This window comes from Diabrotica virgifera, chromosome 7 (genome assembly GCF_917563875.1).
Source record: "Diabrotica virgifera virgifera chromosome 7, PGI_DIABVI_V3a".
Lineage (NCBI taxonomy): Eukaryota > Metazoa > Arthropoda > Insecta > Coleoptera > Chrysomelidae > Diabrotica > Diabrotica virgifera.
Genome location: NC_065449.1, coordinates 118,831,559 through 118,856,822, shown reverse-complemented (window position 1 = coordinate 118,856,822; position 25,264 = coordinate 118,831,559). Strand labels below are relative to the sequence as shown.

General features: G+C 33.5%; 1 protein-coding gene across 5 annotated transcripts in view; it reads left to right on the top strand.

Annotated features, from left to right (window-relative positions):
* Positions 1 to 25,264, top strand: part of LOC126888032 (chitooligosaccharidolytic beta-N-acetylglucosaminidase) — a 359,195-nt gene that overhangs the window by 225,494 nt on the left and 108,437 nt on the right. The window contains exon 1 of one of the 5 annotated variants that reach the window (XM_050656043.1): positions 12,721 to 12,804. The exons of the other annotated variants lie outside the window; for them this stretch is intronic. The gene's annotated coding sequence lies outside the window, so the exon portion shown is untranslated. Of the gene's footprint in view, positions 1 to 12,720; positions 12,805 to 25,264 lie in introns of those variants that run through there. 5 annotated transcript variants of the gene reach the window in all.

The window sequence follows — 25,264 nt, the reverse complement described above, 5'->3', positions numbered from 1 at the left end:
TACTCTATGTTTTGTTGTATTTTTTCAATTCTAAATCATTTCAATTCAAAATCAAAATAATTTAATTTAATTCAAAAATGTCAAAAGCTTAATCCGTTTAGTTAGTCGATCTTCGCACATAATGACACATTGCCTCCGTGGCGAAGCGTTTAAGGCGAATGAACCCCAATATACCAACCGCGCTGATAGCTGGTTCGAATCCCGATAAAAACTTTTATTTTTTTATTTTTTTTATACATTTTATGATTGTAAGTATATTTATTATATAATTTTATTTTCAGAAAATACGTATTTAGTTAAAAAAATTTCCGACAATTGATGTTCAGAAATTATTTATGGCATTTTTAATGTGTTTGTGTGTGCTTTATTATTATATTACAGTCGAACCCGCTTATTGAAATAGCCTTCGTGCCAAGCAAAGTATTGTTATAACAGGGATATTCTAATTACCGATCATTGGTGGCTAGTAGAAACGCTTCGGGACCTCAAATTTCTATTCCATAAAGCGGGATATTCCTGTAACAGGTATTCTAATAAGCGGGTTCGAATGTATTTTAATTTTTGGCACTGTTTCAATAAAAATGTTTGAGAAGTAGTAAGTATAAATTAGTTTAATATTTAAATAAAATATAAATAAAAAGTATATTAATTTCGTTTAAATCATATAATAGAAATATAACTTCTTACGTGCGTACAAAGTACACACACATTCTTTTTTTTTTGATAAAATATATACTTTTTGAGTTATTTGCGAAAAACCGTCTGAAAACGTAGTTTTTTTTGTCGAAAAATCAAAATTTTCAAAGGCAAATAACTCGAAAAGTATTGACTTACGTAAAAAACTCTATAGAACAAAAGTTGCTTAAAATCAGTCAATTTATCCATTTCCGGTCTTATCTTGAACGGTTGTTTTTTCACCCCTGAGAAGGGGTGACTGTCACCCCCCAAGTAAAAGCAACCAACGGGACAATTTCAACTTTGAAGTGGAGGGTAAGTAGAACGTAACTCCAAATTTTCATGCAATTCGGAGTTGCCCCTGAAAATTACACGGTATCGCCGAATTTCCCGTTCATTTACTGGGCTATTAATGAAATGGTAACAAATCAATTGGAAGTTCCCGACAAAATACATGGAACGTTTTCGTAGTCTGGCGTTCCAAATTTTTAACCTGTTCCACAATTAAAACTTCCCTTGTTCCAGTGTTCTCATACATCGAAGTTTGTCCGACTAGACACCGTTAAGTTAGTAACAAATTTTCAGCCTGCTATTAGTCAACTTTTTTTGGTACGCGGGATCCAGGTCTAACATTGATGCGATTCATTGGTGCGTCGACGGCACGATTTATCTCGCAATATAAGCGACAGCGTTTTTTCATGTCATGAACATATTGCTGCGATTAATCGCTGCGACGACGACACCTTTTGTCTCATTGATCGCATTGATCCGACAACTACAGCATAGTCTAGAATGTATTCTTCAGAATCGGAGGAAGATTTGATGTTGCTAGTTGCTTTAGCGTAATAAATAATAATAAAATAATTAAAGTAAATACATCTAAATTAAAATGTATGGTAAAATACGGGATTGTTTTATCTCTTGGCCTATTTCATCCCATACTTTATCCTTCTTTCTGATTTTTTTATAATCCTCGTGTGCCAAATCGCCAAATGCTCCGAATTTTTAACCAATTCTATTAATTTCTTCATTGGAACCATTGTAAATTCGCAGAGACAGTGACAGAAAACGCAGACGGCTGCATTAACAAAATATTAAAGCCCATTCACATGACTGGCGCTTAACGCGCGTTTTGACAACGCGCGATTACAACTACATTTATTTTACTACATGCTAACGCGCGTTTTAGGTCATTAAGGCCCAACCTTTATAATCGTAACTGTAAATCTGAGTTGGCTATCCCTATTTCAAAAATTTTTTTCTGCACGTACACCAAATCTGTTGGAACCTCATGTCAAAAATGCTACTGGAGGCGATTAATAAAACGGGAGACCCCCTGGAGTGACAATACAACCATAAACTTGTGTCATTCTTCTCTTCAATGGGCTTATGGTTACTTAGAATAACAGACTTTCATAAAATTGTAAATTATGGTAGAAACATGCAAAGTTATGTTTTCGAGAACAATATTAATTAAGATTTCAAATTTTTAAATAGAACAAAATTAACAATATAGCGAGATATTTTGAAGTCACCGTATTACTGAATTCCTATTTTTTATAATGTCTTGTATTTTCTTTTGTTTATTGTCACTTTTTTGCGGACAAATTGGCTGTCTTAACTTTAACGTAGCGTATATTATAGTTTGAAAATGTAATAAATTTTTGTAAAATGTTGAGAATGTGGCGATACAATGCTCTTGTCACTTGATATGTCTGGCTCATCTTTGTGACTTTAATATTGTAACTATATCTCGTTAGTTATATTTATGATTCTTCCAATTGCTGGAAGGTTCTCATTTTGTAAAGTTCTCTGGTGCCATCCTTAACTGCTTCATATATTCTTTGAAGAATTCTTCTTTCTGCGATTTTTAAGCATTTCTCATATTGTTTTGTCATTGTCCATGTTTCACAGGCATGCGTCATTATAGGTCCGAATGGTAGATTCTTATTTTAGTACAGCTGGATACATTCTTGGATTTCATTATTTTTTGTAACGCAAACCAACAACGATTTGCACTTTGTATCTTGTTTATCAGTAAATTTGTTGACAGAGCTGATCGCAGCTCCCAGATGTTTAAACTAATGAACCCTTTTAAAGTTGTACTAAGCGATTGTAATGTTTTGCCCCATTTTGTCTTGCTGTTCCGTTCGTATTGTAGCCATATATTTTGTTTTATTCTTATTAATTCGGAGGCCTATTTGTTTTGCGGTATTTTCCAGTCTAATAAAGTCTTCCTTGATACTTATCGTTGTAATTCAACCCCTTTCAAACCATTGTGTTATATAAAATGCGAGGATAATTCTATGCTCGTTTTCCTCACAATACTCTCCAATACACTTCGCTTCAACATGAGAGCACAATATGCTCTTATGTGGAAGAGGTGTGGGGATAAGGTATCTCTCTATTTGAGGCCACTGTTGATTGTAAAGGATGTTGGCAATTTTCCTCAAATTTTTACAGCACTCGTAGATCCCCCTAAATATTATGCTTTTGTGAGATTTATTAATTTCTTTGGAATGCGTCGTTCTGCCATGGAATTCCACAGTTACACTCGTATAATACTATCATATGCCTGCCTAAACTCTATAAAAAGCTGGTGCAATGTTTTGTTTTGTCCCTAGCATTTCTCCTTCTTCTTTAAGTGTCATCTCCGCGAGAAGGTTGGCAATTATCATGGCCATTTTGACCTTAGATGCAGCTGCTCTGAACAGTTGCCTTAAGCTGCAACCAAGCCATTCTCTCAGGTTCTTCAACCAGGAAACGCGTCTCCTTCCTACGTTTCTCCTACCCTCTCTTTTTCCTTGAATTATGTCTCTTATAGACTCAAATATAACATAAGTTATATCTCTCGCCTCTCATCACATGTCCGAGATATTGCAATTTCTTTTCTTTTATTGTGTTTTCAATATCCCCCTCTCTGTCGGTTCTCCTTAACACTTCTATATTTGTGAGTCCTGAAATCCCTATCTACCCATGAAATCCTTATGAAATCTCTGTACCAAAATGTCTCCTCCATTTTTTCAAACATTCTGCAGATAAGTATAGTGTCGGTTCCTATGCTTTGTGGTTTTTAAGATTATTGATAGCTCTAAAGACTTCTTCGTGTATTATGTTACACTGTGTTGCAGTATGTTTATGTCGCAGTTGGAGTATGTTGGGTCTTTCCATCCTCTAAAATCCATCCTAAAAAGTTGGCCCCTTTTTTTTGGTAAAAAAAAATCGTGAAAACCTCCCTCTATTTAGCATCCTAGATAAAATTAATCGTTTCATTTTACCATTTATTTTAACTGTATGTGTATTGTTTATATGATCTGTAAGTTTGATGATAAGGGCTTATTTTTGAAAACATTTGGTTTTATAGTGAAATAAAATTTTCTAAAAATTTTTGAAAAATTTAATTTTTTCAAAATAACTTAAAAAGTATTAGTGATAAGAAAAATCTTAAAGAGTAAAAAAATATAGATTTTGCTATTATAAATATGCTAGTTTTATTTTGTTTCTCCGTAAGACAAAAATTGGTTAAGATATGGCTGTTCAAAATTTGCATACGATCGTGATTAGTGACCCATTCAAGCTTTCTCAATTATAACCCTTTCAGAAATAAACACTTTAAACTGGTGAGACTGACAGATCATATAAAAAATAGATAGGTAAGTAAATTGTTTGTAAAGCGGTAGCGATTAATTTCATTTGGGGAGTTAAACACGGCGAGATTTTCATGATGATTTACAAAAAAAAAGAGGGCCAACTTTATTTTGAGCGTAACTCGCTTATTTTTAATGCTAAAACTTTTGCTTAAAAATTATAACAAAACTTTTTATAAACACTTTAAAAAAGTTTAAATGGGTTTTTCCCGAAAAGTGCTTAATTTTTCGGTGATTTCACCTTGAAATATTCGATTTGGAATTGGACGAATAACAACGTATTTTTCATGAGCTACAACTTTGTTTTTATTTGATTGATAGACTTTACACTAAAGTATTAGTGATAAGAAAAATCTTAAAGAGTAAAAAAATGTAGATTTTGCTATTATAAATATGCTAGTTTTATTTTGTTTCTCCGTAAGACAAAAATTGGTTAAGATATGGCTGTTCAAAATTTGCATACGCTCGTGATTAGTGACCCATTCAAGCTTTCTCAATTAACCCTTTCAGAAATAAACACTTTAAACTGGTGAGACTGACAGATCATATAAAAAATAGATAGGTAAGTAAATTGTTTGTAAAGCGGTAGCGATTAATTTCATTTGGGGAGTTAAACACGGCGAGATTTTCATGATGATTTACAAAAAAAAAAGAGGGCCAACTTTATTTTGAGCGTAACTCGCTTATTTTTAATGCTAAAACTTTTGCTTAAAAATTATAACAAAACTTTTTATAAACACTTTAAAAAAGTTTAAATGGGTTTTTCCCGAAAAGTGCTTAATTTTTCGGTGATTTCACCTTGAAATATTCGATTTGGAATTGGACGAATAACAACGTATTTTTCATGAGCTACAACTTTGTTTTTATTTGATTGATAGACTTTACTGATACACCATTTTTTGGGGCTTTTATAGGCTACACTTTTACTAAGGATATTTTTTTCGATAAAATATTTACTTTTTGAATTATTTGCGAAAAACCGTCTGAAAACGTAGTCAACATTTTCAATGGCAAATAACTCGAAAAGTATTGACTTAATTAAAAAACTCTATAGAACAAAAGTTGCTTAAAATCAGTCAATTTATCCATTTCCGGTCTTATCTTGAACGTATGTTTGTTCACCCCCGAGAAGGTGTGACTGTCACCCCCCAAGTAAAAGCAATCAAAGGCACAATTTCAACTTTGAAGTGAAGGGTAAGTAGAACTTAAATCCAAATTTTCATGCAATTCGGAGTTGCCCCTGAAAATTACACGGAATCGCCGAATTTCCCGTTCATTTACTGGGCTATAAAGGGCATAGTTAACGCAGCCTGGTACATTAATGCATTGTTTCGGAAAAATTCAAACAAGCTTATATTCTTCTAAAACTTTTTTGTTAGTTTATATACATGTTAAAGTAAAAAGTTCTGCCCGCAGATTTGGCTGCTAATTGTTTATTAATTATTTAAACAATAACAATTATTTTGTATAAATAATTTTAAAAATATCGTTAAATTCATCATTTTACTTTGATTATTTTTTTCACCTGTCAAATTCTGACGTTTTTGCTTTTTCAGCCAATCACCACGCGTCGTTCTAGCCAATCATTGAGTGTAATACTGATAAAACAGCCTCTTCCTTGATAAAACAGTCTCTTCCCTGATAAAACTTAAGGTACCCTAAATTTCACATAATACGTTACGAACGACATTGGAAAATCTCATATTAGTTATAAAAATTGTGTGTTTAATAATTGTTCATTTTCGATTTAAACAGTTTTTTATTTATTAACAATATAATAAATAAATTGGTTCATTTTTAAATCATAAAATAATTTATCTATAACCTACTTAAGACATTGATCCTAGTTGTCTTAAAAATATTTCACAGATGCCCGTATTTACTAATAATACATATTGGTTCACTAAATAATCTTTTCAAATACCACTCGTTCTCTAAATTTTGCTTGATAAATTTTTTCGTTTTCATACTTAAACTTCTTTATTTAGGGTAAAATCACTCAAACAAACCGAAATGGATAAAATCACTCGTCCTTCGGACTCGTGATTCACTCGTGATCACTCGAAACCTATCATTCGGTTTGTTTTCGTAATTTTACCAAATAAAGAAGTTTTCGTGAAAACAAAAAAATTTATCGATAAAATTTAGAGGACTCGTGGTATTACCTTTGATCAAATATGTTTTTATTTTGTTTTTGATTATGCTGAATCCGAATATGGTATTTCAATTTAAAAATTCTTATACAGAAGCTGTTATACAGTATGTCTAGCGCAGCTAGGAACCACATGGAAAACTTTTTTATGATCAATTTTGCGAAAAAAAGTTATTCCTCATAAAACGCTCTGGATAGTCAAAAATCTAAAACTCAAGCATCAGATATCAAATTTTATCAATTTTATACGAGTTATGTCAAAAATATGAATTTCGATAAAGAGTAAAGTACCATTATATTCCAGAATATCCAAAAATGCTATTATGGAAAGTTGTTTGAAATTAAAAACTATGTTTAAATCTACAATTACATAATTCTAATCGAAAAAAAAAAAATTTATTCGGAAAAGAAAAATTTTTCTCAAATTACGGATATTCATCATCATTTTATTCCAATTATGATAACTATTTTATTATCACTTTAACGAAAAAAAGTTATTCTTAATAAAATGCTCTCCCTGGTCTAAAAATCTAAGATACAACCAACAGAAATCAAACTTTTTTAATTTTATACGAGGTATGTAAAAAATATGAATTTTTCTTAAGAGTTAAGTGTCTTTATTATTCACAATATTTTAATTAGAAGGATGTAATTGAACACTAAAACAATTTTTTTAATTCCAAACACCTTTCCTTAATAACAATTTTCGATATTGTGAAATGTAAAGGTACTTTACTCTTGAGAAAGCGAAATACATATTTTTTGACATAACTCGTATAAAATTAATTAAATTTAAAATTTGATGATTGCATCTTAGATTATATACGATGCAGAGTATTTTATAAAGAATATTTTTTTTTCGTAAAACCGATAATAAAAAAGGTATCAATAGGTTCCAAGTTACGCAGACATGCTGTATAAGAGCTAAATTTTTTTTTTGCTGAACATTTAATATTGTTGAAGCTTATTATTAAATGTATTTTAGGTAAGTTTTACAGAAAAAAGTTTTGATCACTTTGTATAAACATTTTTTTAGCTGGTAATTTTTGATTTTTGTATTACATTTTTGTTATCTTTCTTAATTTTCTCAAAAAGAAATAGTTTTTTTCATTTCTAAAGTAAATTAATTCAGTGCATTTTAAAGATTGCATCCTAAGCTTTAAAAAAGCTCTTATAAAGCTGTAATAGATCTGTTCAAACTTGAGTAATTCGGTCTTAAAATGGTAGTGAGTCTATAAAACTGCGAAGATTTCAAAAATGACATTTTTTGAGACGTCACATCATTTGAATTAAATTTTTGAGATTTTTTTTAATGAAACATAATTTAGCAAGATGCTTGAAAGTAAAGTTGTGCAAAATTGAGCGAAATTCGTTTTTCGAGAAAATTTCGTTTCCGGAAGTTGCACTTTCCCGCACGGCGTGCGTGAAAGTAAATTTTCCCGCACGGCGTGCGGGAAAGTAAAATACCTTGTAATATGGCAATATAATATATTATAATACATTCAATAAACTAATATTTAGATATTATTTACTAATTTATTTCAAATTTATCTTATCGTGTTCGTGTTTTAATGAAATTAGCGCGATTATTTCATTCATAGGACATTCTGACCAATAGAAAGCTACAGAAATCAAAATTAAACTGATAATTTTTGATTATTTCGTTCAGAGGAGATTCTGACCAATAGAAAGCTACATAAATCTAAATTAAATCGATAATTTTTTATAATTTCCCGTTGTCAAGTATATTACGTCAGATGCCCTTCGTTGCTCCGAAAAAATACATTCAGTGACATTAATAACAATTAATGTTTTAAAAATTATAAAAGTGATGACTTTCAACTGTCAAATTAATATTTAGAACAACTGTGTGTTTAATTGTACTAATTTGTACTTACATAAATAAATTACAATAACATTTTGGCCTTGAACAGCTTTATTCATGAAAAAATCGCAACAAATTGCACTCGATCTCTAAAATTAATATAGAATTTTAGAGCTCTTGTGCAATTACTACTGATAATTTCCCGTCGTCAAGTATATTACGTCAGATGCCCTTCGTTGCTACGAAGCCCTACGGCTTCTAGAAAAATAGCTATTTGTATAACAAGGGAGGAAAGTGCTACTTTTCCTCCCGAGAATGAAGTTTACTGCCCGACGTGTAGCGGAGGGCAGTAATCATTCAAGGGAGGAAAAGGCACTTTACTCCCATGTTATACATATGGTTTTTCCACCTTCCTCAAATTAATAACAAGTCATTTTTCATTTTTACTTAATTTATTTATGTAACTAATCAACAAAATTTATTAAAACTAAAACTAACTAGTAGGTACAATATAACTGTCAACTGTCAAATATAAGTCAAATTATTAATGTAAACATTGTTAAATCAAAATAACAATTTACTGTTTTTTACCATTCTGCAAAATACTGGGTGTTTTATAAATAAACGTTAAAATGTATAGATACTTACGTAATAGAAAATAGATATTGTACAGGGCGTCAATAAGTTATATTTCATGAATGACGTCACTTTTACTTTTCCTCCCTAGGGAGGAAAAGTACAACTTTGCTCCCTACAACCAGGTCCGGAAAAGTATACTTTCGGTAGAGGTAGGTGGAAAACATTGTTCCTAACTCATGCGACAAGTGTCTTCCCCGCACTCGACTGTTTGCCCGAACTCCGCTATCGCGTCGTTCGGGTCAACGGCAGGCTCGTGCGTGAAAGTATCACTTTCGCACTAGTTAGGTGATACTTTCTAGTGCGAAAATATATCTAAAAATAGATTTGCTAAGTAGTGCGAAAGTGATACTTTCACGCACGAGACTGCCGTTGACCCGAACGACGCGATAGCGGAGTTCGGGCAAGCAGTCGAGTGCTGCTGATCTGACTTTTAAATATTATGTCAAAATAATTTTATTTCATCGAATTATCGCGCTATTTTCATTAAAACATGAACACAATAAGATAAATTTGAAATAAATTAGTAAATAATATTTAAATATTAGTTTATTGCATGTATTATAATATATTGTAATGCCATATTACAAGGTATTTTACTTTCCCGCACGCCGGGCGAAAATTTACTTTCACGCACGCCTTGCGGGAAAGTGCAACTTTCGGAAAAAAAAATGCGTGCGTGAAAGTGGCTCTTTTAGCACGGCCGTAGAAAAATTGTATTAGTTACACATTTTTAAATCATTTTTAAACAAAATTCATGTCCAATTTGTAAAATTTCATTTGATCCATTAGTTAAAGAATTACATTAAAATAACTCAACCGTGAACTTCTCCGTACGCTAGTTTACAGTGCGCTAATGTATGTGAGAATGGTGACTTTATTATAAATAAAAAATTAGAGAAAATTTATTTTTAGAATTTAATTGTACAGATTTAATTTTAGCAAATTCTTTATATAAGATTTTTTTGTAAAACTTTCTGAATTTTTCAATGGTCAAATCAGTTTTTTTCTAGAGTTTATATTTTCGGAGTTATTTAAAAAAAGCCTCTAATTTCGTAGTGCATTTGTTTAATAAAAAATGAAGCACCCACTTCTTGAGTAGAACTTTTTGATATGTTGTTTATTAAACATTTCTTAATGAAATTAAAAAAAGTTCTATCTTGTTTGATTTTTTCCGAAGTGAAAATCTATATGCACCCTATTTAAAGTTTCCGGTTTTCAGGAATCAATGCTTGCCGTAAATTTAGAGCCAGAAAAAGGGAAAAAGAAGGGAAGGTGTAAAATATATCCATTTTTAAAAAACCAAAAGGACCGCCTGCAGAATTTAGGACATTAAAGGGGACACATTTTACGACACATACATCTGTCATTTGTCAACCCCCTTCTTTTCCATTTTTCCAACCTCATCATTATCATCTTAGGCTACAGCACTTAGAGGACTTCGACCTTGCCAAGCTTTCTACGCCACTCTGTTCTGTCCCTTGCTTGCATTTTCCATTTTCCCAACCACTAGTTTTTAAATAGGGAATATACTATTTGCGGCACATAATTATAAAGCCATTTACGTAGAGAATTCAAACATAACGATTGTCCACATTTTTTTTTTGATATTTGCACCGTCTTTGCAAAAAAATCTTAATTCATTTTAAGTACAACACCTCTTAAAAATAAAACGTAACGCCCCTGGTTTGCTATTGTCATTTTTCCTGTCATGGACACCATTTTGAACATATAATTAATTAATTCGATATTAATTGAAGTAAATTATTAAGGGCCGGTTGTTCGAACGCTAATCAACATTGATCACTATCAAATACTTAATTACTGTCACAACTGTCAATGTCAACTTTGGTTGGGTTGCCGAAAGCATAATTATTGATGACAATTATGAAATTAGTTAATCAATTATGTTAATAATTGTTATGTTAATTGACTAACTAATCTCATAATTATAATTAACTATGTTTTCAGCAACCCACCCAAAGTTGACATTGACAGTTGTGACAGTAATTCAATATTTGATAGTGATCAATGTTGATTAGCGTTCGAACAAACGGCCCTTAATGTATTATAACTTCTAATTTATTTAATTTTCGTTACATTACAATTAATTAATAGCTTTTGCAGTATTTCTTTTAAATCACTTTTGATGTGACAGATAAAATGACATATAAGCAAAGCATAGGCGTTACGTTTCATTTTTAAGAGGTGTTGTAGTTTAAATAAATTAAGACTTTTTGCGAATACGGTGCAAATATCGAAAAAAAAATTGTGGACAATCGTAATGTCTGAATAATCCATGTAAATTCCTTTCTAATGATATGCTGCACCTGGTATATTCCCTATTTAAAACAAGGGGAAGGAGAAGCGGAAGAGGGTGGGTTGGCAAATGACAGATGTATGTATCGTAAAAATGTGTCCCCCTTAGAACAAAAATCGACCTGTTTCCTCATTTCTTTAATATCTAATAAATACTGCCAAATATCGAGGTGGACTGTTTTCATTGGCCCATCCTGTGTAATGTGCGTGTAATTATCAATTATCAATTTCATGTATAGAAACCTGAAAGCAATATTACCAACATAACGATAATTTTTTCATTCAGGTACTCCATTCCTTTTGTATCGTCACTATTCTCTATAACTGTTAAGACTTAGGTCGTGGAAACCTTCCAGGTGTATTATTACCATCTCGTTTAACACGTTTAGTGCTGATGACGCACCGGTGCGTCAAGCTGTTTCTTGTAGAGGGGCGGATGACGCACGGGTGCGTCATACCATCATCATCATGGCATCCACACTCCTAGCGGAGTGATTGCCGCCCTCTTTGGGCTTTTCCGATTCGTTGTCGCGGTGAATCAATCCGCATTAACATTTTGATTTTACAATTGGTTGTGTGACTTGGCATCTTCTACAGTTTTTCTCCATTCGTTCCTGTTTTTGCTTATGGTTACCCATTCTCTGACTCCCATCTTTTTAAGGTCCTCGACTATCTGGTTCTCCCATTTAGTTTTGGGTCTTCCTCGTGGTCTGCTTGATACAGGTCTCCATTTAAAAATTTTCTTGATGACGGCTTCTGCAATTCTCCTTTCTATACGTCCCACCCATCTGAGTCTCTCTGCCTTGATAAGTCTGACGATGTCTTCTCCTTTCAGAAGTCCTCTTACTTCGTGGTTCATGAGTTTTCTAAATTCATTATTACCTAAGTTTAGTGGGCCTGCTATCCTCCGAATTATTTTCCTCTCTAGTATCCTCAATCCTTCTTCCTCTTTCTGGGTCAGACACATTACTTCAGCACCATATGTGATTACTGGTCTAACTGCTTTGTAAATTTTCAGTTTAGTATTCTGAGTAAGCTTCTTATCTTTGAGGAAGTTATTATATTTCTAGTAGGCTCTGTTTCCTGCCTGGATTCTTTCACTGATTACGGTGCTTCTATCATTAGTTCCATTAATTGAGACTCCAAGATATTTAAAGTGTTCTACCGGGTGCGTCATATACCATATCGAATATAATGTTTAGTTGTATCTAGCACTTGTAGTGTGCATATCGTAGGAGTGATATCACTTGTGGTAGTGTGTGCACTTATTTTGTCTTGTTTGTAACTCTTATAATAACACACATTAAAAATAATGTAGAGCCAAAAATTTGAAAAATATGTATCAGGCCGGCAGTAATATTAGTAATAATATATAAATGGCAACGAACGTGTTAATTATTACTTTCGGTCTTTTTCGACGAGTGAAGTGCAAAAGTGTATTAATGTAGTTATTGATTATTTCAGTTTTTACTTATATCGAGTTTAGAGTATATCGCTGCACTATCGTTACGGGAAAGTGGATCTATAATGTGGTGTGAATATTTTATTTAGTAGGTATTTTATGTGCATTATTTTTGAGACAAAACAGCCTAATCTACATCTCTCTATTTTCTATAAGTGCTAAAGTGCGTTGGAGTAATTTTGATTTGTACAATATAGTCTAATGTTCGAATCTAGGTCGACCTTCACCCATCTGTTTACAGCATGAAACATTTTTCTTTGTTAAATTTCATACATACACAAATTAACATGTCTTCCATGGCTTACCTATCAAAACATACTCATAGCTATTTGTAGGTATCGAAGAAGTTTTATATTTTTAAAAATAAATAAGCATAGATTTAGCACAATTCAAACAATATTCAGAAAACATTTGAAGGAAAGATATTAAAAACTCAGCCATCGGTGGCAAATTTTTACAGGCACCTCAAAAAATGGGTTTTGCGTGAACATCAGAACTCGTCATTAAATCATGAGAAGCAAAAAATTCAAAAATATTTTATTATCTTGTGAGTTTCTGAAGATAACGCTTAGTATGGTATAACTAGACCCAAACCCAGACATCCAAAGTGAAAGTTATCCTTTAACACCAAATTTTTCTATATGGTTCACATAATGTTCAGAAAAAAGTCACACCATTTTGAGCGTCGGGTTTGGGGGGGAGAGGGGTGAGAAATCCGTAAGTTCGTAGTTTTTTACGTTTTTCGTCAATACTTCTTAAACCATGCAGTTTAGCAACCTTCTATACAAAAATATTCTACATAAAATTTAAAATAAAAAAGGCCCGATGCATAATCCTTCTAAAATGAACGGTTCCAAATTTACGGAGATAGTATATTATAATTGGTCCAGAAAAATGCCTAACCCAGACATCCAAAGTAAAAGTTTTCCTCCAATACAAAATTGTTTTATATGGTCCACATATTGTTTAGTAAAAAGTTACACCAATTTAAGCGTCCGGTTTGGGGGGACATGGGGGAGATGGGGGAGAAGTCGGTAAATTAGTAGTTGTTTTAGGTTTTTCGTCAATATTTCTAAAACTATGCTTTAGCGTAAATTATGTTCTGTACTCAAATTTCCTGCATAAAATTTAAAACAAAAAAGGTCCAATAAATAATTGTTATAAAATCAAATTTTCCAGAGTTACGGAGGGTGAAAAGTGGAGGTTTTCGATACTTTTTATATTTTTTGGGCAATTTACAATATTATTACTAATGAAAGAAATTTCTTTGTAAATAAAATTTGCCGTTGAAGCCGTTGAAGAAACGTCAATCTCGCCACCCAACATAATCATCAATAATTGTCCAAATAATATAAAAAGTATCGAAAACCTCCACTTTTCACCCTCTGTAACTCTGGAACCGTTGATTTTATAACAATTATGTATAGGACCTTTTTTGTTATAAATTTTATGTAGAACATTTTTATATAGAACATTGTTTACGCTAAAGCATAGTTTTAGAACTATTGACGAAAAACTTAAAAAAACTACTAATTTACCGACTTCTCTCCCATCTCCCCCCCCCCCCAAACCGGACACTCAAAATGATATAACTTTTTACTGAACAATATATGGACCATATAGAACAATTTGGTGTTGGAGAAAAACTTTTACTTTCGATGTCTGGGTTAGGCGTTTTTTGGACCAATTACAATATACTACCTCCGTAACTTTGGAACCGTTCATTTTATAAGCATTATGCATAGGACCTTTTTTATTTCATATTTAATGTAGAATATTTTTTATGGAAGGTGGTTCATGCTAAACCGCATAGTTTTAGAAATATTGACGAAAAACCTAAAAAACTACGAATTTACCGAGTTCTCCCCCTCTCCCCCCCCCCCAAACCAGACGCTCAAAATGGTGTGACTTTTTTCTGAACATTATATGAACCATATAGAAAAATTTGGTGTTAGAGGATAGCTTTCACTTTGGATGTCTGGGTTATGCCATTATTTGGATCAATTTTATCATACTAGCTGTTGAGTTTTTTAGTTTTAATTTAACAATTTTTGACTTTTTCGTATCAATCAGAAAACAAAACATCGAAATATTTTACAAAAAAGAAAAATTGAATATATTTATTATTGTTAACCAAAAAACAAGCGTAAAACTAAAAATATCTCAACAGTTTATCTCATGAAATATCTAAAGAAAATATATGCAAAACTTCAGGTGTTGGTTAAGTAGTTTTTTTGTTACACCTCCTTTGAAAAAATCATTTTTGAGAAAAATACGTTTAAAGTTTTTTCAACTTTTATTTTCAATTTCCTTTGTGTCTGTCATATCCTAAAGTAATACAGACCGTAATATATTTTTGAATCGCGGAATAATCTACAATAGTTAACTGGAAAAGCTGTTGAACGTTTATTAGTACGCTCAAGCGTGTTGGCGCCAAGCTGCTGCAAAGCGGGTCGAAGGTAGGGCCAACATGTTGTATTTTCGGTAATTTTAATCCGATGAATCTGAAATTTTCAAAGAGTAATCTTGGGGTTATGTAGTTTCCTTTAAAATAATAAAAAAAATAGAAAATGGCGGTGGGCATTGTAGCTCAAAAACTACTTAACCGAGTCATTTTGTATATATATTTTCTTTAGATATTCCGTAAGGCAATGCGGTTACCTCACGAATGATTTTTTTTCCACCTACCTCTACCGAAAGTATACTTTTCCGGGCCTGATTGTAGGAAGCAAAGTTGCAAAGATATTTTACATGGCGTCAATAAGTTATATTTCATGGTATTTTATTCATGACATATAACTTATTGACGCCCTGTAAAATATCTATTTTCTATTACGTAAGTATCTGTACATTTTAACGTTTATTTATAAAACACCCTGTATTTTGCAGAATGGTAAAAAACAGTAAATTGTATTTTGATTAACAATGTTTACATTAATAATTTGACTTATATTTGACAGTTGACAGTTATGTTGTACCTACTTGTTAGTTTTAGTTCTAATAAATTTTGTTGGTTAGTTACATAAATAAATTAATTAAAAAAGAAAAAATTACTTGTTATTTGAAAAAGGTGGAAAAACCATATGTATAACATGGGAGTAAAGTGCCTTTTCCTCCCTTGAATGATTACTGCCCTCCGCTACGCGTCGGGCAGTAAACTTCATTCTCGGGAGGAAAACTAGCACTTTCCTCCCTTGTTATACAAATAGCTATTGTTTTTTGTTTATCTTTAAACAATAATAAATAAATAATATGTTGGTTTTAAACTTGTTACCTTGAGAAACACATAAGCTAATAAAATATTTTTGAATTTTTTGTTTCACATGATCCAATGAGGAGTTCTGATGTCCACCGCAACATCCTCTTTTTTGAGGTACCTGTAAAAATTGGCCATCGTTGAATTATTTGTTAATATTTTTTTCTGAATTTTTTCTTAATATTTTATGAATTATACCGAATATGTTTATGTAATTTAAAAATGAAATAATTCTACTACACTTTCAAAACCATTTTACAAAAATGTGCCTGAAATGTTGATTTTAAACTCTACGCCTCCATCCTAAGGATAGCTATGAACGTATTTTAGTGGACAAACCATGTAAGACATATTTTTCCATGTATGAAATTTAATAAAAAAAATAATGTTTCATTTGGTCAACAGATGGGTGATGGTCGACCTAGATTTGGATCCCGCAGATACTAATATAAATTTTCTGGTTTATGAAAAGTTCTTTGTTTAGATTGGTCAAAATGGCAGCAAATTAGGTTTGCCAGATATTAAAAACGCGAGGTAACAGAGATAAAATGAAAAAGAGCTAGCGCATAATGCCACCGGTTTAACAAGGTCAATAAGGTTTGATGGCGAATGCGAATTGTTAAAGCAGTCATTTTGTCAAACCAGTGGCGTTACGCGCTAGCTCTTTTTTATTTTACCTCTGATACCTATCTCGCATTTTTAACAGCAGGCAATCCTAATTTGCGCCCATTTTTTTACAGGTAACCTTATATCATCGTATTAAAGAATTGTTTTAAGTTGATATAAAAAATATGTATCTCCGTTATGAACGATTTTTTTAAACTAATTACTCTTACTTTAATAAAACTTATTTGCGGCCATTTTTCTACTGACAACGTGTTATCGATGTATTCTCATATTCTTAAATTTATATAAAAATTTGATTTTATTTAGCTACATTATGAACGTAGCCATTTTGCAGTGGGATCTCGTAATATTGTTACCAATACATGTACTAACTATGGACCTTCATCAGTTTTGGGTTATCCTGGCCTTGACAGGTAAACAGCGGTAAAGATACGTAAATTAACAGCCTAATTCCTTAGTAAAATGCTAAACAGTGATTTTCTGATATATTTCCTTCAGAATATTGTTAAAAATTCCATCATGCATTACCAGACACACCATAGTGCTACCTCTTGCCATACACCCTTAATACTGATTTAATTCTAATTGAAGGGATCAGTGTAAAAAGTAGATAAGTTCAAATATTTCTATATTAATTAAGTTAATTGGCGACATCGACATACAATCATCTCTACTATAAATTGGCGAAATCAGATTTGTAACAAAAAGCGTTCTACTGGGTAAAATCCCATATGTTGAAATTTTAATTAATCATCATTTCAGTGTATGAAGTCATTAAAAAGCGTCTAAGTACCTACATAGAGTTGACAACTTTTTGCTACAGACACTAGCTCGAGAATTGTACTATACACAATCTGATAGCCTAATGACATTTATAAATCAATAACTAAGTACATGAAAATTTCAACAGACATTCTGATAATAAAGTCTCATATGATACCTCAAGACCTGTAAAAGTAAAAAATTCCTAGTTAGTATAAGGCAAATTGTATTGGAATCTAATGAGACAATATTAAATTCACTTGAAAAAGATAAGGAAATTCATCGTAGAAAAGCATATTTTTTTAAAGCACCACTGGCTGAATTTAAAAAATCAACGGACCGATGGCCTAAAAGCAATACCTCGTAAGTGCATCTGTCAAAATTTGTGGTTTTTAGAAAAAAACTTTTTATTGATGACCTAGAAGCGATACCTCGTAAGTAACATAAATTCAAAAATCTCGCTTTCGGCGCCGTCATACTGATATAAACCTTTTGTACTAATCGCCAGATTGGTAAACATTATACTATAAACTTGCAAAACAAAATTTTACCTTATAATCGCCATTAACTACCATGGCAAAATGAACACACACGAGGTATTGCACGCAAAATATTTAGGCGAGGTATTGGTACATGATGAAAAATACGATGTTCATTGCTTTGCGCCTTTCTACAATACTTTTGGTGATTGGCAGAAAAGCTTTTTATCAGTATTGCGGCGACAAAAGCGTGATTTTTGAATTTTGGGTACTTACGAGTTATTGCTTCTAGGTCATAGGGATACTACTTTTGAAATGGTTACATGTGTTGATTATGAATAGACTTAACCTGTCCTTGACTGTAACTAACGCACAAGATGAATATTATATTCGTCAGTTATGACAGAGAATTGTTTTTGGCATTCAAAATCTAAATACTCATAAAAATCAATGTATAGTTGCCTGGAAATTTTGCCCAAAAAGGGTCGAATGAAGTTAAAATCTAAATGACTGATTATACACAAAGATTAGCTGCACTCAAAACTAAAATTTTTTTAGACTTATTTCACCATAATTGGCTCGACAATCCTTTGTGAATATTGGCCTGCTCGCAGAGAGGTCGCCACTCCAGTGGATTCCTAACAACTTCCCTCCATTGGTCACAATTAATTCATTGTGCATCCTTCCAGGAATTTGTCGTCCTTAGCTCATTGTCCATCCTGCCATTTTCAGGAAGGTGGACAAATCACCTGCGGACATCTTCCCTATTTCGGCAGGTGTAGACCAAGGCTCGTCGAAGGCATACTTTCGTATTGACGATAACTTCGGACATTCACATAGGATATGCTCAACAGCTTCATCATCTCATTCACACTTCCTGCACGTAGATGTGTCTACTAGCCCCAGTGTGTGGAGGTGTTTGCTTAGTTGAAAGTGGCCAGTTAAAATACCAACTGTCAAACGTAGGTAGTTCGTGGTCATGCCCAAGTACTTTTCTGATGCTGACTTCCCAAGGTCTCTTACAACTTACAAGTCTACATTCTGACCCATATTTTCACGGTTTACGTGTGGGGGTGACATTTGCCAATTTCCACGATTGTTGTACTTGATCAGCCAAAAAGATCACCAGGTCCTAAGAGTCTTAAGCCTGTTGCCTTTTAAGCTAGCTGGTCAGCAACGCGGTTGCCTTTATTCCATTGTGTCTTTTAACTTGCCTCATGATGACGTTGCTACCATCCAAAGCTTGGGCTAGTGACTTATGGAGTAGCATTTGTATGCTGTCACTGCAGATTATTATGGTTTTACCGGCTATATCTTTCAGGGTTATTTCTTTTGCAGCTATACCTAGAAATACCATCCAGTTTAGTCTGAACTACGCTGACATTTTTGCCCATACACCATTTTATACTAGGTTCAGTGATCTAGAGTTTATCCAGCATACTTAGCCTTCTCTATTTTGGAGCTATCGGTGTATATGCAATACGCATTTACCACGTTTGACTCCCTATGTTGTCTTTTTAGATTGTGTAGGATTTGTCGAAGACAAACGTAGGTTTAATTAAGTCTTAACAACCCCGTGGACATCCCCTTGTGACCATGCCTCTAACCGAAACGTCTTCCATATTTATGCTTATTGCTCTGTTAGAGAGCATACTGAATATCCATTCGCTCACGGCCAGGAGGGCATTCCTGACAGTGAGCTGTTATGAATGTACTATGTGTCTATGAATATACTTACCTATGGCAGAGTTTTTATTATTCAGCGATTTTTCAATCCTTCCCAATACTTGATGCAGTTCAGAATCGGTAGCTCTTCACGATGTGTATACTTTTCCACCGATTTTAAGAGAAAAGATGTTAGGCTAATTGATCGGAAAGCCTTTGGTAGGGTCTAGTCCATCCTACTTGGTTGAGGTATGAAAACCATACGTACCTATCTCCACTTTCTAGGAATATATTTCAGAGCTATGGAGACTCTGGACATTCCCACAAGGTGCTGCAAAAGGATATCCAGTCCCCACCGTAGTAGGCCTAGATATATGCCGTCAGGCCCTGATGACTCGAAAGAAGTGAATCACGATATGGCCCATCTTACCATTTCCTCACTAATGTTCTGGCAAGATGCCAGTCATTCGGTGTGGGTATGGTTATTTCTTTCATCCAGTTCGGTGCTTTTGAGCCACTAGAATCAGGGAAGCATGTCTTCATCAGGATCTCAACATTTTCGCAAAGGTTGGAAGTTATATTTCCTTATTACTTCGTTAAATATAAATATGCCGATGTGGATCTTTTGAGAGCGCTTTTTGTAGCCTGTAAGCCTGCGGAAAATCTTCGATTTCCTCACAGTATGTTCTCCAAGCAGCTCTTTGTGTTTGTCTGCAGATTTTCTTCAACCTTTTGGGGTTCATTGAAAAACATAACAGTCCTCATTCAGTTTGGTGCTTTGAGCTCTATTAAAAGCGGCTATTTTTGTTTTATTTGAAGCTCTTTGTTGAGTTCTACATCCGTCCTCCTAGGGTTTCCAGATTTGATCAGGCTTTTTCCAGATTTATAGTATAGTTCAGCCAGCGGTAGTTAGACTTAGAGGTGTCCTCTGTCACCTACCAGTTCTGCATTTTATTAGATATTCCTGCTGTTCCCAGCGTGATATCTACATGACTGTACGGCTACGAACATTGATACTGGTAGGTTCTGTGCCTCTTTTTAAGATACACATATATTTTCTAATAATATAGTCATAAAGATATGTAGTTACCTGCCCCAGCCTATATAGTGAGAGTTCGAACCGCAGCCTATAATTAGTCCTACCTTCTGGCAGAGACAATGGTCTTACAGATTTTTCATCTCCTTTGTTGGTGGTAGGGTTCTGTTTCTGCCCTTTTCTTATGGGAATTTTACTTTAACCGCAGTTACGTCTGAGGTAAAAAATTGCACCGGGGGGCTTTGATTTTCCTGGAAACATATATGGCTGTACTCGGTTGTTGGTTGCTTGCTAAGCCCAAAATTTGACCATTTAGACTGCTAAAACCAATCCAAGGTTTTTCAAATAATGGTATTGCATCCTCCGTTACATCCCGACGGCGGAAGATTGTCACCGTTGCCACCTTTTTGTGTAGGAGATTTCAATGAATAATTTTTATTTTCTTTCCGACATCCTTGAGTATGGCATACGTGTCGTACGGTTGACACGTCTGGATTTTGCGCCGTTAACCACCTCAGCACTTTTTTTGGACCATCGCAGGTGGAAGTGACATCCTCCGAGCTCCAGTGATGCTTTCTCTCACGGTTTGAGGTTAGTTATATCCTTTCCAGCCAAGAAGATTGTATATATATATATATATATATATATATATATATATATATATATGTATCGGTTTTAGAACGTCTTTCGACGTTGTCCGATGCCTAACTTCCACGTCCTTCTATCATCCCATTGGCCATCTCTAAGATCCCTTGAACTCATTGCTTTGGTTACCCCTTCTTTCCATGTCTTTTTGGGCCTTCCTCGTTTTTTGCGGTTTGGTGGTACCCACTGCATGATCTTTTTGGGCAATCTTGTGTCTTTCATTCTTTGAACATGACCATACCAAATCAACTGTTTCCTCTCAATATCTGTTGTTAAGTAGCCATCTATTCCAATTCGTCGTCTTACTTCCTCATTTCGAACTCTTTCCCTACGGGATATACCTAACGATCTTCTAAACACATCCATTTCTACAGCTTCTAATTTTTTTCTGTTGTTCTCGGTTATTCTTCAAGTTTTTGCTCCGTAAAGTAGGCTGCTTTTAATAAGTGTTTCATAGATATTGTATTTTCGCTGTATTCCTATTTCGGAGCTCCAAAGTATTCCATTTAGGCAGCCAATTGTTCTTCTAGCTTGTGTTACCCTTTTCTTTATTTCCTCATCGTCTTTTCCCGTTATATCGAATATTACTCCCAGGTACGTGTATTCACTACAGGATGTGATTTGTTCATTATCCTCTAGTTTGATATTGGATAACTCAGCTCCTATGGGTAGGTAATTAGTTTTTTTCCACATTAATTTCCAAGCCCCACTGTTCATAGTCCTCCTTTAGTATTCTTGCCATATACTGTAGGTCGCCTTTATCATTAGCTATGATCACTTGGTAGAAGATTGACATATTCATAATATAATACTGTGATGTAGGTCCACGATTTAAACGTGGGCGATTTTGCTTGATTGTTGGAGGTGGACCTGTTTTTTTTTAATGGCATGAACTTTATGTCATTTATCCAGTCACAACATGAGGTACTTAGTGTCATGTGTAGTATGTGTATTGAGTAAGTGTCTTGTGAATTTGCAAAGTCGACGTCATTGTCTTTGCAAAGAGATGCTAGTAATTGTATCCGAACGTCTGCGGTGAGGTGGACCTGTTAGAACCTTAATAATTTAGCCAAAACAAAAATCGAATTATATTCACTTACCTAGTCTAGTTATGTCAACTTAATATTTTTTATGATATTAAAATATGGTATCCAATTCCAGGACACTTTATGATGCCAGTAGATAGAGACTTTGGTGACACTGAGAAGAAAAGGCTGAAACTGGAAGTATTAATAATTCTAGGACTTACGATACCAGTACATGCAGAAAATATTCGTTAAATATGAAATCAGGAAACCTATTCAAACGAGGGTATATGACAGATACATGCAACAAGATGACCCTATTAGGCGGGGCAATGGGTGGAATTCGTAAAACGTAGTACCTGCTAATGCTTCAAGTATGTACTACATTTTTGAAGATTTTACTATACTTACAAAGCATTTACTTTCTTCCATAGCATATGATACTATTTACCAGATACATAGAAGAATGTAGTACGCTTTTGAAGTATTTGGTAGTTTAGTAGTATTTGCTTCAGTTTAAGTGAAGTTGGTGGATGGACGACTTCGGCGTAGATGTCTTTTTGTTACAATATGGCAGCATTTATGAATGTGTATCGTAGAAAAATCTACAAACTAGGAAGAAATTTCTTAATTTTTGGGGTCATTCTTTTATCAAATAAAATTTAATAATTCTCAAGAAGGTTAACAAATAACAATTGTTCATTTTTATCATCGCGTAACTCTTTTGTCGCTTCGGAATCTGAGTCACTCATTGTTATTCATGTACAATCTACGTCTAATAGTCTAAGAGTCTAAGCGTGTGCTCACTACGGAGACCAAAGGATGGTATCCTAGCCTAGAGCATAGTATCCTACTCTTCATATTCGTGAATTCTGGGATTCAAAATAATGCATTTGTTTTACATAGCGATCGATAATATAGTTTCGATCGCCAGGTAAAATAAATACATTATTTTAAATGCGAGAATTCACGAATATGAAGAGTACGATACCATTCTCTAGGCTAGGATACCATCCCTTGGTCTCCGTAGTGAACGCACCCTTAGAGTCTAATAATTTGGTACGTAAAAATTTGAGTTCACAAATCACCAGCACATGGAAAACTAGTTCCATCACGATTGGTGTAATGCAGACACGGCTGGCGCTACGCTTTGTAGTAGATACTTCAGGTCAGTAGTAGGTACTTCTGTTGTGTAGTATGTTCTTCTCAACAAAAGCACCTACTGCTATGTAAAAGAAACGCTACAAAGTAGATACTATTTGCTGAAACAATAGCATCTACTACGTTTTATGCATTCTATCCAGTAAAGCACTGAACCTCCGAAAAACAAACGACAAGACGGATCTTAATAATTCTTTTTGCATTCGATTCGCGAATGGGCCAGGAAACTTTGTAACCCCTAGCCATGAGATAATATTGAAAAATTTCATACAAAAAATGCATTCTTAAAGTGCATCTGAAACAGACAAAAAAAATCAGAACTCATAAATTTTCGGCGAAAATGAGTTTAATTTTGTGACTCAGGGGTTTTTGGGGTCGCTGAAAACGAATATGACTTCGTAAGTGATTTTCGGAGTACCTGGTACCCAGAGTACATACTGTTTACCCCGTCTCATGGAGTTTTCCATAATTTTGATAAACAATTAGTCAAAACTTAATACTTGTCGAAAACGGTTTTCTGAGCAACCTTTACGTCATAGAGTTTCATTTCATATTAGCTTTAAAAAATAACATTTTTTTTTAATTATGCGCTTTAAATTCTGTTGGTAGCATTGATGCACTTTTATAAAATCGATGATCTACCACTGCGTATGAAAAGAAGGAGAGAATAGAGAAAGTAAAAAATATATTCGTGACATAGTGCTAAAAATGGACAAATGTCAATATTTTACTTTTTTGTACAGCTTTGTCAAAAATTGATATTGGCCATTTTAACACCAAGGCACATTATGTGGCTTTAACTGTTCTCATTAATGCATGTTTTCAGGATGGTTGCTTTCCAAAATGTCTGAAAATAGGTAAAATCAAACCTCTGTTTCAAACAGGAAATAAAGAAGACGTGATTAACTACAGACCAGTCTCTCTGTTTTTTCCAATACATTTGAAAAAATTTAAAAAATAAATTAGTAAGTTTCTTGGATAGGTTTAGTATAGTATCGGATTGCCATTTTGCTATTTTTGTTAACTAATATCACAAAAATATCAGAAGCTTTTGAGTCTATTAAACGTAGTTTATGCATATTCGTCGATCTCTCTAAGGCGTTTGACACGATATCTCACGAGATCTTGTTGAAAAAACTTGAGAAGTATGGTCTGAGAGGACAGGTTTTGACATTACTAAAAAGTTAATTAACTGACAAAAACAATTTGTTGAAATTGATGGTGTCAAAAGTGATCCTGAAGTAATTAATTATGGCCTAATACGGTCCCTTGCGGTACCGTATTAGGCCCTCTACTTTTTACACTCTATGTTAATGACATGCTCAAACTAAAAACTGTTGGAAACATAATTAGTTTTACTGATGACACTGCAATTTTTTATAAGGCCGATAATCGGGACGAACTTAAAATTATAGCAGAACAAGACTTTAAAATTATAAAAACATGGTTTCAAATAAACAAACTCACATCAAATTATGAAAAAATTAAATATATACCTTTTGCAATACATAAAAATTCTCTGCCAAGTTTTAATTAATTAAAAATAAATAAAAAACAACAAATATTTAAAAAAGAGTACATAAAATATTTAGGAGTTTTAATTGAGAGGCACCTTAAATGGGACTTACAAATAAAAAATAATATAAGAAAAATACGAGGACTGCTACCAAGATTCCGCTATTTAAAAGAGTTTTTGGATGTTGAACAGCTTAAAATGCTTTACCTGTCTCTAGTACAATCGCATCTTCTATACGGGATTTTAGGATGGGGTGGAGGGACACGCGCCAACTCGTAACTTTTAATGACAAACATTTTTAGGTTAACATGTACACCGGCCAATTCGTAACTTTTCTACTACCTGAACCTGCCAACTCGAAACCGTCTACAGGTGA